Genomic DNA, 14977 nt, shown 5'->3' with positions numbered 1-14977 from the left:
TGGCTAGGCCGTCTTTTCGGGGGTGACTTAATTCCCCCCCCCCTGCATCTTCGGGCAGGCGGCGACGGCTTGGATGTTGACCTCGGTGGGGCACTTCGTATTGGAGTCAACGCAGGCAGCACCAAATCCGGGTGTGGAACAAAAGTACTTCCTAATGGTAAGCCCCCACTACCACCATTCCCCCCATTTTGCATGCTTTAATATAGGCCTTAATTTGGAGGGAGGGGCTTAATTTCATTTCATGCCTATAAAACAGGCTGGGACTTCCTATTGGGGGAGGCCGTATTGTTGGAGAAACAGATAGATAGATAGATAGATAATCTTCTCAAAAACTGTCTATGAGGCTAAGATGTAGCTAGCTCTTTCTCAGGATAAAAAGGTAATATTCAACAATGTCAGGGAAGATTTCAATTATTTTAGATATTCTTAAGACAGTGAAGAAAAATATGTGGCAGACTTGCCTGTTTTAACCAACTTAATTAGAAGCCTATCAAGAATCCTGAAATGAATGGTATATACCGCCTAATATCATTCAGCATTCACTGTCTGTCAAGGTTCAAAAGGTCAGAGTATTACTGAAACACTTGCAGATCTAGATATGGAATCTCTAGCTATGAAAGTGACAGTACTGAGACAAAGTTCAATTAATGCAACATATGATTGATACTATTTAGAGCATGAAATGGTCTGCATTACTTGGTCACACAATCTTTTATGCAAAACCTAGAAGAATAGGAACACCGCACAAATGCAGACACAGAGAATGAAGATTTTACTGATCTGTAGGATTGGTCAGTCATCCATGTTCTTCCAACTTCTATTTTAGATCGCTGTATTAATTTTTGCTTGTTTTAGCTCATACCAACTTGCATATGATTATGAAACTGCTAAATGGTATTATAACAACATTAGAGAAAAAAACTTGCTTATTACTGCATATTACATTCCCTGTAGATTCATAGGCTATTTTACAATTTAATTATTTTCACCCTAAACATTCTTTTTCAGGTTGGATCCACAAATTGTAAAAGGAAGTTTCTCCATATTAACTTGAACACTACAATTTTAATGATACAATCTTTTCTAAATATCTTTTCGTCTGAACTGGATGTGTTTCTGCTGAGGAAAAGGAGGATTCAATGCTGGTGACCTAATTATGGAATGCTTTCCCTAGAGAAGTTCATTAGTTACTGTACTTGGATAACATTTGGCAAAGTATTTCCCAGATGTCTTAAATCTAAAATGTTCTCCCTCTGAAAGTATTTTTATGCTACTCTTTTCATTCTTGCAGACTTCAATGTTTTTTTTATTCTTCCCATTATATCTGTAAAGTCAGTCTAGAAATTTGATTTGGTCCTAGCCAAAAAATTCCTCAAATAATAAATAATAATGTTTTTATAGCACTTGTATAACCTCACCTCCATATTTTGTGACTCAGAGATACTGAAGAAGTGAAACCTACCTCTTTTGTGTTGCCATATAACCAGGAGGCTAGGACCAGGGACAAAAAATATGCTTGTAATTTTTTTTTTGGGGGGGGGGGGGGGGGGGTGGGAACAGAATGTTTTCAAACTTGCTCAAATATAAGTAGGTGAAATATTTAGTATTAAGGTGATAAAATGAGGATTATAAATAATAATCACAACAATGGATGCTTTTCACTATTAAAAAGAAGTTTATGGAATAAAATAATGTAAAAGATTATCACAACCATGTACTTGTATAATATAATTACATATTTTGTCTTCAATACAAGTTTGTATTTCTTATCTCTGATGTCCTTTGTCCTTTTAACATGTCCAAGTTAGACCATCAAAGTAGGAAGCAGAATTTCTATTATCTTGTGAAATATCTTAAAATATCTTTTCTTTTTCTCATTTCAGGGCAATTATGACATAAGCCCTTCCAATCTAGAATAAACCTCCAAACTAATAGAAAATGCAAACATTATAGAGAAAAAATTCCACATTTCTGGAAAACGTAATAAATTCAACTGAGAAGAAATGAACGAAGGACATGAACCTCTAGTTTCAATTAAAAAATATAAAAATTCTGCTTATATTTGTATATCTTAACTTATATAAAGTAAAAGACCATTTATTTATTCAGTATGCACAGTATCTGCCTCATATCTGTATTACTGGACCATTACTCCATCCCTTCTAAGGTAAACAAATGTGTATTTAATGAAAAAGCAACATTGTCCAAATTCAACTGCAGTTAAAACCATAATTAAACTTCCCAATTTTGTAATTCAAACTATTTGATATTGTTATCTATAGAACTTTTGAATGCAGTTCATCAAATCTATGCATTATGGAGGAAAAATGCCCACAGCACTATGAAAACTGAAGTTTTTTTTCAACGTAAGTCACTTCACAGAGTTTTTCTCCTTTAACATTTCAGTTTATACTTAGTTACTTTCCACTGGAAGGAAATAAATACTGCACTCTAGTTTTACTTAGAAACTCCAAAACTTAATATACTGTGAATACTTATTTCTGTACTAATCTATATTCACTGCTTATAAAACTGTAACAAGTCAGTCTGGAATATATTAGTATTATTAAGAAAAAAGCTACTATCCTACCATGCAAAGGAAATGAACAAATTAACTGCTGATATCTCTAATATATTATGTGACAAACAATGACCTTCTTAGCTATCACCCTTAAAATGAGAAAAAGATTTATCAAGCCACTTGCCTCTGTATAAGCTAATACAACAAACTGGAAACCTGATCTCTACCTTGGCCTCTCTAGATATATTTGCAATCAGTGTAAAAAATGGTCTTGTCAAGATCTGAGATAGGTTATCTCTTTCTGGACTCATCAACATTAGCCTTTTGTGGGAAGTGGGAGGGGAGTTTGGAAATGGAGTGCATGTTCCAAGTTTATTTTAAACCGGAAGGGACTTCATAAAAATAGCAAAGAAACTGTAATGAAAGTGTCATAGAAAATCCCATAAAATATCATTTTAACCATAAAATTACATGTCTAATATGAATTCCCTTGAAAGCAAGTATTAATCCACTTAAATTAGCAAAATAAAATGCTTTTAAAGATCTAATAAATACTGTTCAGGACATAACTTATTTTCATTATCCTTCCAGGTAGCACGACAGATCCAAAAGCAATAAGCATAAAAAGAGAAAACAAAACACTAGGACTGTTCAACAACAGGTAAAACATATATATTTTTAATGTAAGTGGTAACCCTAACCCTATAAACAAAACTTGCTTTCATGTACGCTTTTTTGTGTGACATGTCAATTTAATTTTCTCACATTTTAAAATCAATATTTTATAACTTTTTGTAAAGTTTTACTATTAGAGGAAGACATGTTTCACACCTATAAAACTGTATCTTTGAAGTAATAACAACATTGGGACTGATTTTCAAATTTTACCTCATCTGGAATACTGTCACCTCCATTAGCTTTGTTGTTGCTCAGATTTCCTAAGGCCCATTTGACTTCAGATTCTAGGATGGAACTACGTCAGTGACTTTTTTATTTTTTTATTTTTATTTTTATCACCTTGGACTGAAAGGCGATCAAACTAGTCAGTCCTAAAGGAGATCACCCTGACTGCTCTTTAGAAGGCCAGATCCTGAAGATGAAACTCAAATACGTTGGCCACCTAATGAGAAGGAAGGACTCATTAGAGAAGAGCCTAATGCTGGGAAAGGTTGAGGGCAAAAGAAGAAGGGGACTACAGAGAATGAGGTGGCTGGATGGAGTCACTGAAGCAGTAGGTGTGAGCTTAAATGGACTCCAGAGGATGGTAGAGGACAGGAAAGCCTGGAGGAATGTTGTCCATGAGGTTGCGATGGGTCGGACACGACTTCACAACTAATAACAACAAAATAACTGTAAAATAAATGGATTTCAATTTGGAACTCTGACATCCAACTATCAATATATGATGAAATAAATTTCTATTTCTGTATAATAATAATGAAAAAACAACTTTCTTTTTATAATAATAATGAAAAAACAAAAATCATACATTGCAATGTCCTACCTGTCAATGAATACTTCAGCTTCAACCATAACAACACAAGAGCACACAATAGATACAAACTCAAAGTAAACCGCACCAAACTTGATTGCAGGAAATACGACTTCAGCAATAGAGTAGTCAATGTCTGGAATACTCTACCCGACTCTGTAGTCTCTTCCCCAAACCCCAAAAACTTTAACCTTAGACTGTCTACCATTGACCTCACCCCTTTCCTAAGAGGTCTGTAGGGGGCGTGCATAAGCGCACCAACGTGCCTACCGTCCCTGTCCTATTGTTTCTCTTATTCTTTTATTTTTCTTATATGTACCCATCTCATGTATTCACAACTATGTATACACTTATACTTATTATCTTGTAAACAATTGACAAATCAAATAAATAAATAAATAAAATAAAATAAACTTTTTTGCAACAAGAAGTTGTTTTCATCTCATTATAAAAATGTACTGCTTCATCCCCAGACAAACAGGAGAACTTGAATAAAATAGGAAAACAAAAAACAAGCACTGAAGCAAAAGTCACACTGAATTAAAAGTACTTGGAGGCCAAAAGCTTTGAACCTGAATTTAACTAGCCATTCCATCCTCATGAGGTAGGCACCTCAGAAGGTTGGGCTAGGGTAACAGAGAACTCATTGTTTTCAAAATACAGCTAGAAAAATGCTGCTTTATATTTCCTCACACCACAGACCTTGTGCTTAAATCCAAAGTGGAGAAGACAGGAGTGATCCATTCAAAAACAATTTTTCCACTATAAATTACCTTCAAGCTGCCACTTCTGACATGCAAACACTGGTAAAGGATGTTATGATGGTATGCAATGCAAAACAAGAAGCTTTTTTATTTATATGCGATTGGGGCACTTTTCTATCCATTCCCCTTTTTAATCCTCAGCAGAGCAAGATGAAACTGTCCAAAGAGAAGCATTCAAATATTCACAAAGAAGTGCTGGCATTCCACATCTGTTTAAATTGTTTATAATATGATGAAGTGTGGATGCAGACTTTAGAACAGACATACATTTCAAAGATTTTACTATTATCAGTTTTTTCTCATCTCAGAAATTCACATCTTTGGAAACTCTGTGACTTATTAGCTAGAATATTTATATTTCATACAGAGTTTAGGAATATGAATGGGGAATCAAAATGTCAGTATAACAGTATGGCAATATAGAGCTGCTGTTTTTTAACATTTAAACTAGACATATCTACTGGCAAATTTTGCAGAAATAGCGAGTGTTTGATATTGAGGGCTAAATAAAAATAGAATTACCTTTGTGATCAGCACCTGTAAATCTTACTTTACTGAAATTTAGGCCACATCCACACAAGTTTGCTAAGTTTCCCACCAGCCCCAGACCCAGCAGAAACCATGCCATCATCATTACTGCTGCCACTACAGTGTGCCACTAAGGTATAACCAAAATAGGTCTGGGCTATGATGTTTTCTGTATAATTTTAGCATGCAACATTCCATGAGCTAGTAGATCCTCTGGCTGAAATTCTGACCATGCCCAACATTATCTACCACATGAAAAGCCTCTTTCAACTCGCATTCAAGAGGATAGAGGATAACGGGTAAGGCCAGATGAAGTGAGGAAGTCTCAAAGAAAGCCAGCAGAGTCAAATAGGCTATAGGTTTGCCTCCCCGTGCTCATGATTATGTCCTATGTTTTGAATTGTATTTAATTTTAACTTAAATTAAAATATAATTGCTCATCATTATGTCCTATGTTTTGAATTGTACTTAATTTTAACTTAAATTAAAATATAACTTAAAATCTCATGAGTAGGTTTCTCTCAAGATTTTAATCTAACCCTACTTCATTAATCAAATATTCATTTAATAAATTAGACATAATCCATTTCTGAGGTCCTCACTCTAACTTCTGATATACTTTCTTTTGTAGCTGGATCCAAAGCCAAATAATACTACGTTAATAAGTATTGTACTTTCTAAACACAAAAGTATTTTTCCATTTAAAGCTGGCAGTCATTTAATTAACTGTACCCATTTAAATTAAGGTAAGTTATGTTGTAATCCAAACGGCAGTAAACTATGCTGCAATTCAACCCCCATCATACCCCAAATGAACTTAAAACATTCCAGCTGGTGGCTATTTGTAATTTCCCTGCCTCATGTTAGGTTTTCTGACATTTTTATTGCCTGTTGTTCTAGTGATAATGTGCAAGCACAAAGATGTATTAAATTAGGAATAAATGGAAACACTTATAGATTAAAGAAGAGCAAAAGAGAAGCCTGTATTCAGGAAAAATGCACATGGCTTCTCTGCTACTAAGTTTAGCATCTACATTAACTGGAAAAGGATCAGGGTTCTTCTTTCATAATAAACATTCATTTACTACAAAACTGAATAGCTGTTAAATGATAAACAATGGTTTGGTGTTACAGGAATTGTGGGCTGAAGGAGCTTCGACCTCGCATGATATTTCATTCCCAATACAATGGCACACAGCATTTCTCCCCAGTCTTTTCCAATTCTGTAACTTCTGTGTTTATCCTGCAAAATAGAGCTAAGGTAACTTTGTTTTAGTCCTTTTGGCAAGAGTCATAAGAAACCGATTTACCATTTTGCTTGAAGCAGCCAATTATGGCTTGCCTCAAATGGAGAAAAGAAGAAATTATTGTACATGTAGGAAATGTATGAATCTTTAATGTCTTGATTCACAATAGTATCAAATTACCTTTATTATTACATCTGAAAAACTCCAGAATGCTTACATTGTTCTTTCCCATAGCAAATAATTGAAGACTTTGTGTTCACTTAGTATGAAATCTATTTTCACTACTTTAAAGTTCTAGGATTCTGACTTTATATTTTCAATAACAGTAAGCCCTTTTGCTTTTCTTTTAACACCTAATGAAAAAATACTTTATGGAAATAGTAATTTCTTTAGAAGAATTGATACTCTGCAATATTTAGTTTTCTCTAAAAACATAGATTCTATAAATTTCAATTTCCTCATTGATTTTAGCAAGTCTTTTTCATGTTGTTTTTTTAAAATATTATACATTTTTGACAATGCTCATGTCAAAAGGAAAACATTTTTGCTTGGAATGTATGGCAGTATCCAAAATGGTTTCTCTATATTACAACAGCAGCACATGAATTAACTATTCATATTATTTATTAACAGCCACACACTGGACAAATTATTTAACACAGTGACTCCTAATAAATCAGAATAGCAATTAGCTAGCTCAGCATGTGGGTTGTTTGTGACAATTTATAGAAGCTCTCAAGCTGGCACATCACTTCAAAACCACCATTGGGGGAAAACCTTTTAATGAGTCACTTGAGATGACAGGCACTACATGGCACACATGGTAGGAATGCATTTGGCAGCTTATTTGGTTATACAACTTCCCCTACCTCTTTTCTGCATTTGTTTACCTGTTTACAACACAGGCTGATAGCAATGAAGCAATTTGTCCCAGCCAAAAAGAGTGAGGGGTGAAGGAGCTTAAATTTTGTACATTAGCATTTATGAATGGAATTTTTAATCCTTAAATAATAAGCAAACTGAAGATGTCATGGATTCAATTAGCAACTGAAATATAGAAAATGTGATACCTATTTAGCCCAATGATCTGAATCTAATCAGAGTGAGGAGGGAAGCATAAAAATGGTCATGGATTTTTCTTCTTCTAACCAAGATTCTCATTTTCAGTAAAAAATATGTGAGAAACATATTGCTTTTAGACAAACATGCATACATTTAGATAGAGAAATGAGAAAGAATCAGATTTACATTCAGGGATCACATTACATGAGGTGGGCAGGTCTCTTAAAGTCTGCTATGTGGGTTGATAACAGTGCAGGGGAACTAGCTACTCAAATTTTTTCCCATTGCTTTTTTTTGTCTTAAATTGTCAGTTTTTCATCACACTGCATATTCATCCATTGCTTAGATGGTTTTTGAGAGGTCAAAGAGAGAAGAGTTAAATCACTTTTTCCTTTGTACTAAATTTCAACCTTGACTAGATGTCTGGATTTTTTTTTTAAAAAAAAGACCTGTAGGGAAACTATCGTAATCATACTGATTAATTAAACAAGTTGGAGTCCATGCTAACCATCAAACTGATCCCTCCCTCAGTTTTATATGGAATTCGGTATGTATATACAATTTTCGTTAAGTATAGCTAGTTGAACTTGGTATGAATAAAGAAACAAATGATTATGTACCATCAAGTCATTTACATAAATAAGCCATCAAGTAATCACATAAATAAGATTTTATCCATGACAATCTGCCCCTAGTCTTTCAGATTGATCTGAATGAATTTGGTTTTAAGAAAATGTAGTATTTAGTATTTAATCAATCATTAATATTGATTAAAATGCAGAAGCAAAATTTTCACTTTGTTTATTGCAACAATTATAAAATTGCCATTAAAAATGAGCTGAAATATTTGGGTGAGTTTCCTGGATCCATAACGTATGATTCTTACAATTTTCTTACTGTTTTATTACCTTTTATTGTTTGTAGGCCACCCAGAGCTTTATGGACTTTAGAGTTGGGTAGCTTCAAAATCTATGAAGTGCTTTGAAGGTTCAATTTAGTATACAAAATTGAATCCAAAAGCAAGCTGGTGATTAATGCAGGCATTCTAGAAAGAATCAGGAAACCACTCCTCCTTCCGCAGTTGCCATCAGATTTTCTATCAGATTACTCCTTTTCAAATAATTGTCTAAAAAACTAAAAGTTAAATTTATGTGACTATTTCCCAGTTTTGCATAGATCAATACTAATATTTTTCATCTGAAGCTTTGACCCCCTCCTTTGAAGCTTTTTCAGTCATGTTGAAAATACATTGTTTTACACTGGATCTTTCTGATTCTGGAGAAAATTCTATAAATAATTGCAATTCCAACCAGAGAATGACAGTCTAGACTCATACTAGAGCAGAGGCAAGATTAAGTTCTGACTGGTAGCAGTCCTATATAGAATAGAATAGAATTCTTTATTGGCCAAGTGTGATTGGACACACAAGGAATTTGTCTTAGTGCATATGCTCTCAGTGGACATAAAAAAAAGATATTCGTCAAGAGTCATAAAGTACAATAATTAATAAGTCATAGGGTGCAAATCATACTAGGAAAGAGTCAATAAAAATCATTAGGATGCAAGCAACAAGGTTACAGTCATACAGTCATAAGTGGGAGGAGATGGGTGAAAGGAAGGATGGGAGGATTAATAGTAATAGTAATGCAGGCATAGTAAATAGTTGGACAGTGTTGAGGAAATTATTTGTTTAGCAGAGTGATGGCGTTTGGGAAAAAACTGTCCTTGTGTCTAGTTGTTCTGTTGTGCAGTGCTCTATAGCGTCGTTTTGAGGGTAGGAGTTGAAACAGTTTATGTCCAGGATGTGAGGGGTCTGTAAATATTTTCACAGCCCTCTTTTTGACTTGCGCAATATACAGATCCTCAATGGAAGGCAGATTGGTAGTAATTGTTTTTTCTGCATACCTAATTACTCTCTAAAGTCTATGTCTGTCTTGTCTCTCTAAAGTCTATGTCTGTCTTGTTGGGTTGCAGAACCAAACTAGATAGTTATAGAGGGTTGGACTCTGGATAGAATTCTTTCTTATCCTTGAGAATTCATAATATTACATGAAGGTGGAACAGACTGCAAAGTAGTCCAGGAAGTCTGGGAATACTTAGTATCTTTTAAGGATAGTAAATAAAACGTGTAGAAATTAAGAACAACTTGCTGACAAGCAGAACAAGTCTACCGATGTTAAGCAGATGCAGAGACTTTTAACATAAAGAGCAACAAGGAAGTACTTGTAAAGATAGAGATAATTATGTCTATAGTCAGAGCATTCCTCTATAAATATGTTTTAATTTACATCTTTAAATGAGTAGAATTCTAAATACATGAAAAAGATCTATCAGTAGAAACAAACACAGTATTTCCTCCTCTTAATCCTTTATCTGAGACTATACTAGGCCGATGCACCATGTTATTTACTCAGACATTTTCCATACTAAAGGAGCATAGCAAACAAAAGTAAGTATACTTTGAAATACAAATTATTCAATAATAAATCAGGGGATACATATTCACATTCTACAGATATCTGTCCTGCTTTAAAATCATAGTCCCCAAAAGTCTGAAGGAGAAATGTTTAGTATCAAAGGATTTTGTCAATGATCCTATTCTAGAAAACTAATCAAATATTGCACTGAAATTAATCAAACACCGTAACTACATCTAGACTTTCAAAATCTATAGAAAAAAAATACTTTCTATATAAAAAGAACATTTGAAAGCTAATATCAATACATTCTTTTCTACATTATTGTATTTGGCACATTACTTTCCCAAGAGAAAGAGAATACAGACTTTATTCTAGAAATAAATTCTGTACATAAAATAATTGTAGAAAATCACCTCTCCATTTAAAAAAAACATTATTTTGAACAGGGACTGAACATTCCATATTTGAAAATAAAACTTTTGTTAAAAAAGAACTGCTTTTTTTTTTTTTTTTAGCATATGGCACATGTTATCCAGGGATCCCCGAGGTGGCTGCCTGCCTCTGGGAAAGGAATTTTTCGGGCGGTTATCTTTACTCGCCAGATGCCTGAATGCTGGTAGGCAATCGGGAGAGGCTTCTTTTTTGCCCCGACATGGTTTGTTTTCTCATGGGAATCGAGCCGCTGACCTCAGCAGTGCGTGGCCCAGCGTCTTACCATGTGAACCACCGCAGCCCTCCAGAGAACTGCTGTTTGCAATCCAGTCAATATGTCAGGTGTTCAAGTGCAGCTATGAACTAATATTGTACATAAATCCCATGTGTTCCTTTGAAATGGATCAGAAGCCAAGGTCAGATTGTAAGTCATAAAACTTAGGCTTTTGTATAGTCTCCTCAAGGAAAAATGTCAGCATCTCCTTTTCCCAAAGGATGGAAAGTGACAGGGAAGGCAGTCACTAATCTGATACCATTGTATGCCAATTCTGATTGCTGTGGTGAATCTGAATGCTATAGATTATTCCAAAGTTAGCTACAAAGTACTGGAAAGGAAATCTGCTGTCTTTTTCCTGGCTTTTTTAAAAAAGAACTGCTCCTTTTATCCTTGCTGTAAGTATTTCTAACTCATTGTCTAGAGGCATCCCTTGCCCCCCTTTCCTGTTAGTTTTTGTTGAATGGAACAAAAGGCAAAAATATCTCTCTATTCTTGAATGAGAGCTCTGCATACAAATAAAAGCATAGGGTAGGAAGTTGGCATTCTTGGACAGTGGTATGACAGAAATCCTTAATTTGTCTGTAAGTGACCCTTTTCACTGCCATACATGCTAGCATGAGGTCACAATTACTGGTGCTAAAGGGATTAAACCATTCTCTGTGCATTAAAAATGGGAGTTGTTATAAATGTCAACTTAGATTTCTCTCTAAATCTAAGACCACAGACCACTTATCAGTTCCTATGCTTTCTGGCTGATGGTTTGGTCACTTTTGGATGCTGGCAGTGCTTTCACTCTAGTGGTAGCATGAGACGGAGTCTACAACCCACACAAGTGGCTCAGGTAGTGCAGCTCATCCAGGATGGCACATCAATGCGAGCTGTGGCAAGAAGGTTTGCTGTGTCTGTCAGCGTAGTGTCCAGAGCATGGAGGCGCTACCAGGAGACAGGCCAGTACATCAGGAGATGTGGAGGAGGCCATAGGAGGGCAACAACCCAGCATCAGGACCGCTACCTCCGCCTTTGTGCAAGGGGGAATACAAGGAACACTGCCAGAGCCCTGCAAAATGACCTCCAGCGAGCCACAATGTGCATGTGGCTGCTCAAACGGTCAGAAACAAACTCCATGAGGGTGGTATGAGGGCCCGACGTCCACAGGTAGGGGTTGTGCTTACAGCCCAACACCGTGCAGGATGTTTGGCATTTGCCAGAGAACACCAAGATTGGCAAATTCACCACTGGCGCCCTGTGCTCTTCACAGATGAAAGCAGGTTCACACTGAGCACATGTGACAGACGTGACAGGGTCTGGAGACACCGTGGAGAACGTTCTGCTGCCTGCAACATCCTCCAGCATGACCGGTTTGGCAATGGGTCAGTAATGGTGTGGGTGGCATTTTAGGGGGCTGCACAGCCCTCCATGTGCTCACCAGAGGTAGCCTGACTGCCATTAGGTACCGAGATGAGATCCTCAGACCCCTTGTGAGACCATACGCTGGTGCGGTTGGCCCTGGGCTCCTCCTAATGCAAGACAATGCTAGACCTCATGTGGCTGGAGTGTGTCAGCAGTTCCTGCAAGACGAAGGCATTGATGCTATGGAGTGGCCCGCCCGTTCCCCAGATCTGAATCCAATTGAGCACATCTGGGACATCATGTCTCGCTCCATCCACCAACGCCACATTGCACCACAGACTGTCCAGGAGTTGGGGAATGCTTTAGTCCAAGTGTGGGAGGAGATTCCTCAGGAGACCACCCACCACCTCATCAGGAGCATGCCCAGGTGTTGTAGGGAGGTCATACAGGCATGTGGAGGCAACACATGCTACTCAGCCTCATTTTGACTTTTTTTAAGGACATTACATCAAAGTTGGATCAGCCTGTAGTGTTTTTTTCTACTTTAATTTTGAGTGTAACTCCAAATCCAGACCTCCATGGGTTGCTAAATTTGATTTCCATTGATATTTTTTGTGTGATTTTGTTGTCAGCACATTCAACTATGTAATGAACAAAGTATTTAATAAGAATATTTCATTCATTCAGATCTAGGATGTCTTATTTTTGTGTTCCCTTTATTTTTTTGAGCAGTTTATAATTGATCTGTAAGAATACAGTCCAAATAAATAATTTTGAATGAGAAAGTGGATTTCAATTATACAGCTTCTTACCATTACAATAATTAATGTATAATACATGTACTTGTGAAAAATCTGTAACTGTCTGACTTAACATATATCTACTGTATCATATAACTATGGCTAAATCTACCTCTTCATTTGTAAGATAGAAGGGTTGAAATCCTAGCTGAATAAAAATATGTCCTTCTACCCTAGAAGATCCAGCACAGATCTAGGCATAAGATGGCTTGTACTCAGATTCTGAAATTTTCCTCCTAGACAAATATTTCAGAATAAAGTGAGAATCAATATTTTAGCCAACATTAACAAATAAGTATTTCAGAAAAGTTATAAAATCATGAAAAAGAGAACCACTACTGGAACAAAATTCTGTTCTGTTTAAGCTTCTCCTGTGCTGGGATCCCAATTGACATATCTTCGCAAAACATTTAGACCATTCCAATGTATTTCAGCATTTAACAAATAAACTTATTTCCATTATGGTATTTTTAATAGATTTAGATACACAATACATAAATTAACAATTCAGAAATGATCAGGATGGTCAGATGAAAGTCTCAGAACTTTTCTGATCTTACAAAACATGCTTCAGAAACAATATAAGATGCAAAAAAAAATAAAAAAAAATCTCCATACAATTGTGCAGCAGAGAAAACATCAGGGCTCTACTGACATAAATCCTGCCAGGTCAAACTGAAATCTAAGGATTCGGATTACATTGTATAATGAACAGCATCTGCTTTCATCTCAGCCTCAGCAGGGATGAGGCAAGAGACATCATTCAAGATGTAACAAATGAATCAGCAGCCAGCATGGCCCAGCAAGCCTTCCAGTGGGAAAGATGATGGAAAAGCATAAGTAAAATGTTTTAAACAGAAACATCTGCATGCATCTGTAAGTGAATATAACATATGGTATATTTTTAAAAAATCAATTTGGAATGAATTATAGAGGTACAATATCTATCTATCTACCTCTATCTCTGTATAAGTGACTGTATGTGTCTATTTCATGTCTGTCTGTCCATCTATCTTTTTCCATCCATCCATCCCATAGAATAACAACTTCACATTCTTTGCACTTAAGAACAAAAAGTGATTATGAAAATTGACTTAGTATGGCTTATTTTGATAGATGTGTAGTTTTATTGTTTCAATGTAGTTCCACAGTTTTTTAAAATTAATTCTTTGTTAAGAGCTTTAGTGGTACAGTGGTTAGAACGCAGCATTGCAGGCTAATTGTGCTGACTGCCGATTGGCAGCAGTTTGGCAGTTCAATTCAAACCAGCTCAAGATTGACTCAGCCTTCCATCCTTCTGAGGACCCAGATTGTTGTTGGGGGCAATATGCTGATTCTATAAATCGCTTATAGAGAGCTGTAAAGCACTGTGAAGTGGTATTTAAGTCCAAGTGCTAAACTAACTTGAGTACCATGATTTGGCTATTTATAATCAATCAATCAACTTATTTGATTTTTTTTCAATGATTAATTTTACTATTAAAATAAATATTACAAGTTTCAAGAACTAAATAAAAATTGTTAAAATATGCTAGGGTGTATTTTTTCTTAAGTCAATTTCAGTTGTGATAAAAAAACTACTATGCATTGATAAAAAATAATTGTCTATTAAATTGTTTGGTTCAATGGTTTAATCAAAAATAAAAGTTTGAAATTTTATTCATTTTCAAATCCTATCTGGAAATTCTTTCAAAGTTAGATTTTAACTATAGCTACTTGTAATATTGGTTATTTTTACTATTTACACTATTATTTATTTATGAGTCATATATCCAATTGCTTTTTATTATATGCTTTGAAACAAATTTACTTCTCTTTCAGTTCAAAATACCTACTTTGCATATAAACCACAATCTCCTTAGAATCTGCAATCTTGCAAGACCTTGGTGTTATTGCATGAGGTACTCTAAATATGTATGTATGTATGTATGTATGTATGTATGTATGTACGCACACACACACACACACACACACACACACATATATATATATATTTGTTTTCATATATATATATGAAACGAACACAATACAGAAGCCTGATGATGGCAAATGAGATTCTGCTGAAACATTGCTACAACTTTAAA

At 35.4% G+C, this 14977-nt stretch overlaps 1 protein-coding gene and 1 long non-coding RNA gene across 4 annotated transcripts in view; one reads left to right on the top strand and one right to left on the bottom strand.

Moving 5' to 3' along the window:
* GMDS (GDP-mannose 4,6-dehydratase) overlaps positions 1-14977 on the bottom strand; it is a 271812-nt gene that overhangs the window by 150849 nt on the left and 105986 nt on the right. The window lies entirely within an intron of this gene.
* Positions 1069-3904, top strand: LOC148131406 (uncharacterized). Its single transcript, XR_015748362.1, has 3 exons — positions 1069-2366; positions 3113-3182; positions 3552-3904. It is a non-coding gene; the product is annotated as an uncharacterized LOC148131406 (long non-coding RNA).

Source organism: Notechis scutatus, chromosome 3, assembly GCF_049901735.1.
Source record: "Notechis scutatus isolate UNSWTSFEM ecotype Mainland chromosome 3, rNotScu1.2, whole genome shotgun sequence".
In the NCBI taxonomy this organism is placed as follows: Eukaryota; Metazoa; Chordata; class Lepidosauria; order Squamata; family Elapidae; genus Notechis; species Notechis scutatus.
This window is presented reverse-complemented; position numbering and strand designations above follow the sequence as displayed.